Source organism: Mytilus galloprovincialis, chromosome 8, assembly GCF_965363235.1.
Source record: "Mytilus galloprovincialis chromosome 8, xbMytGall1.hap1.1, whole genome shotgun sequence".
NCBI classification, from domain to species: domain Eukaryota; kingdom Metazoa; phylum Mollusca; class Bivalvia; order Mytilida; family Mytilidae; genus Mytilus; species Mytilus galloprovincialis.
The window spans coordinates 60,231,261-60,244,690 of record NC_134845.1 but is presented as its reverse complement, the minus strand read 5'-3'; the positions used below and the strand labels follow the sequence as shown (position 1 = coordinate 60,244,690).

General features: G+C 32.7%; 1 protein-coding gene across 1 annotated transcript in view; it reads right to left on the bottom strand.

The window, feature by feature from the left end:
• The window catches only part of LOC143042306 (uncharacterized), a 216,546-nt gene that overhangs the window by 26,470 nt on the left and 176,646 nt on the right, over positions 1–13,430 (bottom strand). The window lies entirely within an intron of this gene.

Here is a 13,430-nt window from a genome sequence, read left to right as displayed (position 1 = left end):
CTTTACTTTATATTGTTAATGAGTTATATTACCATACGACTGATATTAGATATAAAAGGGGGGAAACTCTCATCAAATGCTTACATACTCTTTCAACTAAAATTTATTTGTAACGACATGTCGCGACTAACAATTGTATGAAAATATTTTGTCGATATCTTATAAGATTTCTGAAAATGAGAGATAACAAGCCAAAATAAAACAAAATTTTGAACATGACCTTGACCTTTGACTTTGACCTCATTTTCATTTTTTTAAACCAAGGACCTCAAATCAAAAGACCCTAGGCCTCTATCACTTATGGTTTTCCAGTTAGAAATACATTTCACTTATATCAAACAAAAAAGGGGAAATAACTGTCATATGGAGTCTCCGGATAGCTTTAGTCAGAATTGATCAAATCATCCTGAGAACATAACGAGCAATTTGGTAAAATAAATTTTCTTATACGGTTGCGACATATAAGTAATAACAAGAAAAACAGTGTTCGGGAAGATAACTCTTATATGGAAAAGATAGTTGTTACGCGGTGTCAGTTTCAAAAGCGTATTAATTGTTCGATATCATATACCATATATCTAAGCGACATCTTAAGACACACAAAAAAACAGCGAAGGAACAAAAAGTTGGCAGAAGAAAAAAAAATAATAATAATTAAAAACCAATCGTTCAGAGAACCATTGATGGTCTTTCCACCAGTTAAGAACTTTTTTGTATATGAAAATATTAAAATTTGGTTTTAAATGTCAATTTAAGCGTCAAATGACAGCTTATTGAACGCTTATTCCAAAAATATATGGTTTCTATAAAAAAAAAAAGAAAAAAAAAGGGAGATAATCTTTTACTTCCGGTTTAAAAAGTTTACTTCCGGTATTGTTTGATAGTTTACTTGACACTGATTCCAAAAATATATGGTTCTATATACTTTTACATTGATTTAGTGCAAAAAATAGCTACTTCCGGTTTACAAAAGGTCACTTCCGGATGTGTTTTTTAAAGTCACATTGCTTACAACTTAATGCAAACAGTCCCATGGCTTTATCATGTGTACATATGAGGTAAAAACAAAGGTCAAAATCTAGAACGTTTAATTAGCATATGACCTTGAGCTCAATTTCAAGGTCATAAACCAAGGACCTCAAATCAAAAGACTCTAGTCCTCTACTTTATATTGTTCATGAGTTATATTACCATACGTATGATATTAGATATAAAAAGGGGGAAAACTCGCATCAAATGTCGACGTACCCTTTCGACTAAAATTTATGTGTTACTACATGTTGTAACTAACAATTTTATGAAAATATTTTGTCAATATCTTATATGATTTCCGAAAATAAGAGATAACAAGCCAAAATCAAAATTTTAATCATGACCTTGACCTTTGACCTTGACCTCATTTTCATTTTTTTGGACCAAGGACATCAAAACAAAAGACCCTAGGCCTCTAACACTTATGGTTTTCCAGTTAAAAATGCATATCACTTATATCAAATATAAAAGGGGAAATAACTCTCATATGGAGTCTCCGGATAGCTTCGGTCAAAATAAATCAAATCATCCGGAGGATATATCGATCAATTTGGTAAAATAAATTTGTCGGTTTCTTATACGGTTGCGAATATTAAGCGATCACAAGAAAAACAGTGTTCGGGGAGATAACTCTTACATTGAAAAGATTTTGGTTACGCGGTGTCAGTTACAAAAGCGTAATAACTGTTTGATATCATGTACCATATGTCTAAGCGACATCTTGCGAAACAAAAAAACTGCGAAGGAAAAAAAAGTTGGCGGAAGAAAAAAAATAATAAATATAAATCAATTGCTTTAAAAAAGCAATTGTAGGGGGTCTTTCCCCCTTTAAAATTAATTGAATTGGGGGTGGGGGGTGTTTGTTTGTTTGTTTGTTTCTGTATGGGGTCTATATTATTGTTACCGGAGAAGTTTCATGTTTAGTTTGGAAAGTTTTTCTTTTATTTTAGGTACAGCGCGCGCGCCACATCACGTGACACGGGTTTATAATAACGAAAAGATAGTCTTTTTATTCCTTTTTAGGTGGGGACTTTGAACAGACAACATGTATAGAGACGGAATGCACACAATGTAATTTCTTTTGTCATTGTAGGAAATTGACATTTTGATGGCAGTTCACAAACAGTGCATGATTTGGATTTATTTGATCCGGTGTAACTTTAAAACACATTTATTGATTATTTTCTGATAATGTACATTTTTCAGCACCTGTTTGTAACACAGATTAGTATTTCAATCTCGGAGCGGACATTTTATTGTAGGCTTTTACTGAAATTTACGGACCTAGCAAGCAATTTTTACGGCATTGCAATTTTTTTTCTCTAGGAAAAGCTTTGGGAGATATCTGCACCAAATTTTTTTACAAACTTTTAGTACATGTATGCCCTGCTGACTGCAAATTTTGAGGTCGATTGTACTTGTAGTTTCAGAGTAAATGTGGATTTTTTTTTCAGAAGTGACGCAAGAACAATATTAAATTTCAATTTTTCATGAAACATGATTGATTGATCATGAAACATGATTGATTGATCATGATCATGATTGATTGATCATGATCATGATTGATTGATCATGATCATGATCATGATTGATTGATTGATTTATTGATTAGTTGGTTGGTTGGTAAAACACGTTGGATAGGGCCAATTCAAACAGCGAAAAAGAAACAAAAAAGATCTTGGACCCTATATTAAACACACGAGACGAAAACATGATTGATTGATTGGTTGGTTGGTTGGTTGGTTGGTTGGTTGGTTGGTTGGTTAAACACGTTAGATAGGGCCAATTGAAACAGCGAAAAAAAAACAAAAAAGATCTTGGACCCTATATTAAACACACGAGACGAGACGGAAACTTGATTGATTGATCATGATTGATTGATTGATTGATTGATTGATTGATTGATTGATTGATTGATTGGTTGGTTGGTTGGTTGGTTGGTTGGTTGGTTGGTTGGTTAAACACGTTGGATAGGGCCAATTGAAACAGCGAAAAAGAAACAAAGAAGATCTTGGACCCTATATTAAACACACGAGACGAGACGGAAACATGATTGATTGATCATGATTGATTGATCATGATTGATTGATTGATTGATTGATTGATTGATTGATTGATTGGTTGGTTGGTTGGTTGGTTGGTTGGTTAAACACGTTGGAAAGGGTCAATTGAAACAGCGAAAAAGAAACAAAGGAGATCTTGAACCCTATATTAAACACATGAGACGGAAACATGATTGATTGATTGATTAATCATGATCATGATTGGTTGATTGATCATGATCATGATTTGTTGATTGATCATTATTGATTGATCATGATTGGTTGGTTGGTTGGTTGGCAAACACACATAAAATTCTTCAAGTCGTGCCCCAAATCACATATGTACATGACCTTGACCTTTGACCTTGTGGCCTTTGTCAAGGTCATTGCTTCACAATGTCATTGCAAAAGACCCTATGGGTCAAGGACCTTTTGTTTAAGAGTTTTGCCTAATAATGGCTTTTTATAAACCATCAATGGGGGTTATGTCCCTTACATAATGGTAAAACCAATACAGTCATAATGTAACAAAGTTGCCCCTTGAAGTACTGAACATTTTTCACTGCTTAAATTTTCTGTATCTATAACCATTCAAGAATTATAGGGAAATCAAAGACATATGAAAATCTAAAATATGACCTTGACCTTTGACCTTGACCTAATTTTCTAAGTTAGGACCCAGGGGACTCAAATAAAAACATTCCAGGGTTATACGGTTAACGGTTTATGAGTTAAAAAAACATACCGACAAATTTATTCCGTAAAGGTACATAACTCCTATAAAATTTCATCGAATCGCTTCGATCCAAATTAGCCAAAAATTCCTGAGGATGTAACAAACAATTTGTAAAAAGAATTTTGTCGCTTTCTTATTTTGTTACGAAGGAGATGCACACACATGACAAACAGTGAATAGGGAGATAACTCTTACAAAGAAAATGGTTTGGCTTAGCAGGGTGAAATTTAAAAGCGCATAAACTATACGATACAAAATGAAAAAAATCTAAGCGACATATTGCGAAACAAACATTTATCGCAAGAACAAAATTTGGCGGAAAAAAAAAAATAATAATAAATATAAAGCAATTGTTTTGAAAACAATTGTTAGGCAGTCTTTCCCCTCTGATGAATGGATAATTGATTTTTTTTTATTGATTGATTTGGAAAAAGGGGGGGGGGTATTTGTTTATTTGTTTGTTTGTTTGCTTTGGTATGGGGTCTATATTATTATGTTACCGGAGAAGTGTCATGTTTAGTTTGGAAAGTTTTTCTTTTATTTTAGATACAGCGCGCGCGCAAGATTGAGGAGACATCACGTGACGCGGGTTTATATTAAGAAAAACTTAGTCTTTTAATTTCTTTTTAGGTCGGGACCTTGAACAGACAACAAGTCTAGAGATGGAATGTACACAATGTAATTTCTTTTGTCATTGTAGGAAATTGACATTTTGATCACAGTTCACCAGCAGTGCATGTTTTGGATTTAATCGATCCGGTGTAACTTTAAAACACATTTAATGATTATTTTTTGATAATGTCCATTTTTCAGCATCTGTTTGTAACACAGATTAGTATTTCAATCTCGGAGCGGACATTTTATTGTAGGTTTTTACTGAGATTGACGGACCTAGCAAGCGATTTTTACGGCATTGCCATTTCTTTTTTCTAGCAAAAGTCTTGAGAGATATCTGCAAAAAGTTTTTTTATGAACCTTCAGTACATGTATGCCCTGCTGACTGCAAATTTTCAGGTCGATTGGACTTGTAGTTTCAAAGAATATGTGGATTTTTTTTCAGAAGAGACGTAAGAACAATAATAAAATAAAAATTTTCTTGAATAATTGAGAGTTTGTTCCTTCAATAAACTGTCATAAATAAACAGTCATACATATTGATTGATTGATTAGTTGGTTGATTGATTGGTTGGTTGGTTTGTTGGTTGGTTGATTAAACACGTTTGATAGGGTCACTTAGAACAAGGGGAAAAAGACCTCAAGAGACCTTGCATCCCGTATTAAACGCATGACACGGAAACATACATTAAGTGATTGATTGGTTGGTTGGTTGGTTAAACACGTTAGTTAAACATGTTGATTGAACACGTTGGTTAAACACGTTGGCTGGTTAAACACGTTGGAGAGGCTCAATTTAAACAAGCGAAAAAAAACATCTTGGATCCCGTATTTAACACATGAAACGGAAACATGCATTGATTTATTGGTTGGTTGGTTGGTTGGTTGATTAAACACGTTGGTTAAACATGCTGGTTAAACACGTAGTTTAAACACGTTTGATAGGCTCAATTTTAACAAGCGAAAAAAAAACATCTTGGATCCCGTATTTAACACATGAAACGGAAACATGCATTGATTGGTTGATTGGTTGGTTGGTTGGTTGGTTGGTTGGTTAAACACGTTGGTTAAACATGTTGGTTAAACATGTTGGTTAAACACGTTGGCTGGTTAAACACGTTAGATAGGCTCAATTTAAACAAGCGGAAAAAAAACATCTTGGATCCCATATTTAACACATGAAACGGAAACATGCATTGATTGATTGATTGGTTGGTTGGTTGGTTGGTTAAACACGTTGGTTAAACACGTTGGTTAAACACGTTGGTTAAACACGTTGGCTGGTTAAACACGTTAGGCTCAATTTAAACGAGCGAAAAAAACCATCTTGGATCCCGTATTTAACACATGAAACGGAAACATGCATTGATTGATTGATTGATTGGTTGGTTGGTTGGTTGGTTGGTTGGTTGGTTAAACACGTTGGTTAAACATGTTGGTTAAACACGTTTGATAGGCTCAATTAAAACAAGCGGAAAAAAAGAAACCTTCAATCCCGTATCAAACACATGAAACGGAAACATTGATTGATTGATTGATTGATTGATTGATTGATTGATTGATTGATTGATTGGTTGGTTGGTTGGTTGGTTAGTTGAAATTCAAACACTCATAAAACTGTTTAAATAGTGCCAAAACCACATAATTTGATGACCTTGACCTTTGACCTTGTGACCTTCGTCAAGGTCATTGCTCCACAAGGTCATTGCAAAAGACCCTATGGGTCAAGGACCTTTTGTTTAAGAGTTTTGCCTAAAAATGGCTTTTTAAAAACCATCGATGGGAGTAATGTCCCTTATATGATGGTAAAATCAATATAGTCATAATGGAAAAAAGTTGCCCCTTAAAGTACCAAGCATTTTTCACTGCTTATTTTTTTGTATCTATAACCGTTCAAGAATTATAGGGAAATGAAAAACTTATAAAAATCTAAAATATGACCTTGACCTTTGACCTTGACCTAATTTTCTAAGTTAGGACCCAGGGGACTCAAATAAAAACATTCCAGGGTTATACGGTTAACGGTTAATGAGTTAAAAAAACATACCGACAAATTTATTCCGTAAAGGTACATAACTCCTATAAAATTTCATCGAATCGCTTCGATCCAAATTAGCCAAAAATTCCTGAGGATGTAACGAACAATTTGTAAAAAGAATTTTGTCGCTTTCTTATTTTGTTACGAAGGAGATGCACACACATGACAAACAGTGAATAGGGAGATAACTCTTACAAAGAAAATGGTTCGGCTTAGCAGGGTGAAATTTAAAAGCGCATAAACTATGCGATACAATATGAAAAAAATCTAAGCGACATATTGCGATACAAACATTTATCGCTAGAACAAAATTTGGCGGAAAAAAAAAAAAAAAAATTAAAAACCAATTGTTCAGAGAACAATTGAAAGTCTTTCCACATCAAAGAAATTTTGATAAGAAGATAGTTTCTTCATACTAATTCGATAAATAATGGTTTAATTATATTTTTGAGTGATGTAAGGGAGATAAAATGCTACTTCCGGTGAAATGAATGTCACCTCCGGTCTCAAATGATAGCTTCTTACACACTGATTCCAAAAATACATAGTTTCTATATACTCTTGTATGTAGAATGGGAGATAATTGGACACTTCCGGTTTGTTGGATGTCATTTTTAGTCTTCAGTTATCAGTTTATGTATCTATATGACAAAATATAAGGATTCTGAGTAATTATATATGAAAAAATAGCAAAAAAAGCTATTTCCGGTTTCCTCAAGGTCACTTCCGGTTGTCAATTTTCAAGGTCATTTGTCACCTTACCTTTTGTACAAGGTCAAATGCCTTTGTAAAGAACTTAGTTGAAGTTTTAATCAAATAACCTCATATCAGGACATTTCAGGGGCACCAACTCCTATAAGATGCCATTTAATTGTATAAGACAAAATGTAGCATATCTTCATTACAATAAAGCGGACATTTTGCACTTGTTCTTTTATATGTATCTCTCAAAGTAAGGGGAAAAATGCAAAAACAAGCAAAAGTCATAATTTAGAACTTGACCTTGACCTTTGACCTTGACCTAATGTTCTAAGTAAGGACCCAGGGGACTCAAATAAAAACATGCAAGGGTTATACGGTTAACGGTTTATGAGATAAAAAAACATACGAACAAATTTATTCCGTAAAGGTAGATAACTCCTATAAAATTTCATCAAATCGCTTCAATCCAAATACGCTAAAAAATCCTGAGGATGTAACGAACAATTTGTAAAAAGAATTTTGTCGCTATCTTTTTTTGTTACGAAGGAGATACGCTTTGATGATAAACGGTAAATAGGGAGATAACTCTTACAAAGAAAATGGTTCGTCTTAGCAGGGTGAAATTTAAAAGCGCATAAACTATACGATACAATATAAAAAATATCTAAGCGACATATTGCGAAACAAACATTTATCGCAAGAACAAAAGTTGGCGGAAAAAAAAAAAATAATAATAATAATAATAATAATAATCAGAACAAAAACAATAAGTCTTTCCACAGAAAAGTGGAAAGACTTAATAATTAAAAACCAATTGTTCAGAGAACAATTGAAGGTCTTTCCATATCAAAGAAATTTTGATAAGAAGATAGTTGTTCATACTGATACGATAAATAATGGTTTAATCATATTTCTAAGTGATATAAAGGAGATAATATGCTACTTCCGGTGAAATGAATGTCACTTCCGGTCTAATATGATAGCTTCTTTCACACTGATTCCAAAAATATATAGTTTCTATATACTTTTGTATTTAGAATGGGAGATACATGGTCACTTCCGGTTTGTTGGAAGTCATTTTTAGTCTTCAGTAATCAGTTTATGTATCTATATGACAAAATATATGGATTCTGAGTACTTTTATACGAAAAAATTGCAAAAAAAGGTTACTTCCGGTTTTCTAAAGGTCACTTCCGGTAGTCATTTTTCAAGGTCATTTGTCATCCAACCTTTTGCACAAGGTCAAATGCCATTAAAATGCACTTAGTTGAAGTTATAATCAAATAACCTCATATCAAGACATTTCAGGGGCACTAACTCCTATTAGATGCTATTTAATTGTATCAGACCAAATGTAACATATCTTCATAACTATATAGCAATCATTTTGCACTTGTTCTTTAATATGTACCTTTTCAAGGGTTGGAGAAAATGCAAAAACATGGAAAATTCCGAATTTAGAACTTGACCTTGACCTTTGACCTTGACCCCATTTTCTAATAAAGGGCCTAGGGATCTCAAATAAATACATTCCAGGGTTATACGGTTGACGGTTTATTAGTTAATAACACATATTGAGAAAATAATTTTGTAAAGGTAGATAACTACTATAAAATTTCATCGAATTGCTTCGCTCCAAATAAGCCAAATTTTCCTTAGGATGTAACGAACAATTTGTAAAAAGAATTTTGTCGCTATCTTTTTTTGTTACAAAGGAGATGCACTCTGATGATAAACAGTGAATAGGGAGATAACTCTTACAAAGAAAAGTGTTCGGCTTAGCAGGGTTAAATGTAAAAGCGCATAAACTGTACGATACAATATGAGAAATATCTAAGCGACATATTGCGAAACAAACATTTGTCGCAATATCAAAATTAGGCGGAAGAAAAAAAAAAAAAAAAAAAAAATAATTAAAAACCAATTGTTCAGAGAACAATTGAAGGTCTTTCCATATCAAAGAAATTTTGATAAGAAGATAGTTGTTCATACTGATACGATAAATAATGGTTTAATCATATCTTTAAGTGATATAAAGGAGATAATATGCTACTTCCGGTGAAATGAATGTCACTTCCGGTCTAATATGACAGCTTCTTTCACACTGATTCCAAAAATATATAGTTTCTATATACTTTTGTATTTAGAATGGGAGATACATGGTCACTTCCGGTTTGTTGGAAGTCATTTTTAGTCTTCAGTAATCAGTTTATGTATCTATATGACAAAATATATGGATTTTGAGTACTTTTATACGAAAAAATTGCAAAGAAGGTTACTTCCGGTTTTCTCAAGGTCACTTCCGGTAGTCATTTTTCAAGGTCATTTGTCATCTAAACTTTTGCACAAGGTCAAATGCCATTAAAATGGACTTAGTTGAAGTTATAATCAAATAACCTCATATCAAGACATTTCAGGGGCACTAACTCCTATTAGATGCTATTTATTTGTATCAGACCAAATGTAAAATATCTTCATAACTATATAGCAATCATTTTGCACTTGTTCTTTAATATATACCTTTTCAAGGGTTGGAGAAAATGCAAAAACATGGAAAATTCCGAATTTAGAACTTGACCTTGACCTTTGACCTTGACCCCATTTTCTAATAAAGGGCCTAGGGATCTCAAATAAATACATTCCAGGGTTATATGGTTGACGGTTTATTAGTTAATAACACATATTGAGAAAATAATTTTGTAAAGGTAGATAACTCCTATAAAATTTCATCGAATCGCTTCGATCCAAAGAAGCCAAATTTTCCTTAGGATGTAACGAACAATTTGTAAAAAGAATTTTGTCGCTATCTTTTTTTGTTACGAAGGAGATGCACTCTGATGATAAACAGTGAATAGGGAGATAACTCTTACAAAGAAAAGTGTTCGGCTTAGCAGGGTGAAATGTAAAAGCGCATAAACTGTACGATACAATATGAGAAATATCTAAGCGACATATTGCGAAACAAACATTTGTCGCAATATCAAAATTAGGCGGAAGAAAAAAAAAAAAAAAAAAAAATAATAATAATCAGAAGAAATACAATAGGTCTTTCCACAGAAAGGTGGAAAGACCTAATAATAATTAAAAACCAATTGTTCAGAGAACAATTGAAAGTCTTTCCACACCAAAGAAATTTGGATAAGAAGGTAGTTTCTTCATACTGATGCGATAAATAATGGTTTAATTATCTTTTTCAGTGATATAAGGGAGATAATATGCTACTTCCGGTCAAATGAATGTCACATTCGGTCTCATATGATAGCTTCTTTCACACTGATTCCAAAAATATATAGTTTCTATATACTTTTGAATGTAGAATTGGAGATAATTGGCCACTTCCGGTTTGTTGGAAGTCATTTTTAGTCTTCAGTTATCTGTTCATGTATCTTTATGACAAAATATTTGGATTCTGAGTACTTTTATTTGAAAACATTGCAAAAAAAGCTACTTCCGGTTTTCCCAAGGTCACTTCCGGTAGCCATTTTTCAAGGTCATTTGTCACTTAACCTTTTGTATAAGGTCAAATGTCTTTATAATGAACTTAATTGAAGTTATTATCAAATAACCTCATATCAAGACATTTCAGGGGCATCAACTCCTATAAGATGCCATTTAATTGTATAAGACTAAATGTAGCATATCTTCACTACAATAAAGCTGACATTTTGCACTTGTTCTTTTATATGTATCTCTCAAAGTGTCAGAGAAAATGCAAAAACAAGCAAAAGTCACAATTGAGAACTTGACCTTGACCTTTGACCTTGACCTCATTTTCTAAGTAAGGACCTAGGGGACTCAAATAAAAACATTCCAGGTTTATACGGTTAACTGTTTATGAGTTAAATAAACATACCGACAAATTTATTTTGTAAAGGTAGATAACTCCTATAAAATTTCATCGAATCGCTTCGATCCAAATACGCGAAAAATTACTGAGGATGTAACGAACAATTTGTAAAAAGAATTTTGTCGCTATCTTGTTTTGTTACGAAGGAGATGCACACAGAGGGTAAACAGTGAAAAGGGAGATAACTCTTACATAGAAAATGGTTCGCCTTAGCAGGGTGAAATTTAAAAGCGCATAAACTATACGATACCATATGAGAAATATCTAAGCGACATATTGCGAAACAAACATTTTGCGCAAGAACAAAATTTGGCGGAAGAAAAAAAAAAAAAAATTAAAAACCAATTGTTCAGAGAACAATTGAAAGTCTTTCCACAACAAAGAAATTTGGATAAGAAGATAGTTTCTTCATACTGATGCGATTAATAATGGTTTAATTATGTTTTTGAGTGATATAAGGGAGATAATATGCTACTTCCGGTGAAATGAATGTCACTTCTGGTCTCATATGATAGCTTTTTTCACACTGATTCCAAAAATATATAGTTTCTATATACTTTTGTATGTAGATTGGGAGATAATTTGCCACTTCCGGTTTGATGGAAGACATTTTTAGTCGTCGGTAATCAGTTTATCTATCTATATGACTAAATATATGAATTCTAAGTACTTTTTATATGAGAAAATTGCAAAAAAAGCTACTTCCGGTTTTCCCAAGGTCACTTCCGGTAGTCATTTTTCAAGGTCATTTGTTACCTAACCTTTTGTTAAAGGTCAAATGCCTTTATAATGAACTTAGTTGAAGTTATAATCAAATAACCTCATATCAAGACATTTCAGGGGCACCAACTCCTATAAGATGCCATTAAATTGTATAAGACTAAATGTATCATATCTTCATTACAATAAAGCAGACATTTTGCACTTGTTCTTTTATATGTATCTTTCAAAGTGTCGGAGAAAATGCCAAAACAAGCAAAAGTCACAATTGAGAACTTGACCTTGACCTTTGACCTTGACCTCATTTTCTTAGTTCGGACCTAGGAGTCGCAAATAAAAACATTCCAGGGTTATACGGTTAACTGTTTATGAGTTATAAAAACAAACCGACAAATTTATTTTGTAAAGGTAGATAACTCCTATAAAAGTTCATCGAATTGCTTCGATCCAAATTAGCCAAAATTTACTGAGGATGTAACGAACAATTTGTAAAAAGAATTCTGTCGATATCTTTTTTTGTTACGAAGGAGATGCACACAGATGATAAACAGTGAATAGGGAGATAACTCTTACAAAGAAAATTGTTCGTCTTAGCAGGGTGAGATTTAAAACCGTATAAACTATACGATACAATATACAAAATATCTAAGCGACATATTGCGAAACAAAAATTTCAGAATGTGGCGGAAAAAAAAAATAATAATAATAATCAGAACAAATACAATAAGTCTTTTCACAAAAAAGTGAAAAGACTTAATAATTAAAAACCAATTGTTCAGAGAACAATTGAAAGTCTTTCCACAACAAAGAAATTTGGATAGTCGTCAGTAAAAAGTTAATCTATCTATATGACGAAATATATGGATTCTAAGTACTTTTTATATGACAAAATTGCAAAAAAAGCTACTTCCGGTTTTCCCAAGGTCACTTCCTGTAGTCATTTTTCAAGGTCATTTGTCACTTAACCTTTTGTTAAAGGTCAAATGCCTTTATAATGAACTTAGTTGAAGTTATAATCAAATAACCTCATATCAAGACATTTCAGGGGCACCAACTCCTATAAGATGCCATTAAACTGTATAAGACTAAATGTATAATATCTTCATTACAAAAAAAACTGACATTTTCCACTTGTTTTTTCTCTGTACCTCTCAAAATGTCGGAGAAAATGCAAAAACAAGCAAAAATCACAATTCAGAACTTGACCTTGACCTTTGACCTTGACCTCATTTTCTAAGTTGGGACCTAGAGGACTCAAATAAAAAATTCCAGGGTTATACGGTTAACTGTTTATGAGTTAAACAAACATACCGACAAATTTATTTTGTAAAGGTAGATAACTCCTATAAAATTTCATCGAATCGCTTCGATCCAAATACGCCAAAAATTACTGAGGATGAAACGAACAATTTGTTAAAAGAAATTTGTCGCTATCTTGTTTTGTTACGAAGGAGATGCACACAGAGGGTAAACAGTGAAAAGGGAGATAACTCTTACATAGATAATGGTTCCGTTTAGCAGGGTGAAATTTAAAAGCGCATAAACTATACGATACTATATGAGAAATATCTAAGCGACATATTGCGAAACAAACATTTTGCGCAAGAACAAAATTTGGCGGAAGAAAAAAATAAAAAAAATAATAATAATCAGAACAAAAACAATAAGTCTTTCCACAGAAAAGTGGAAAGACTTAAT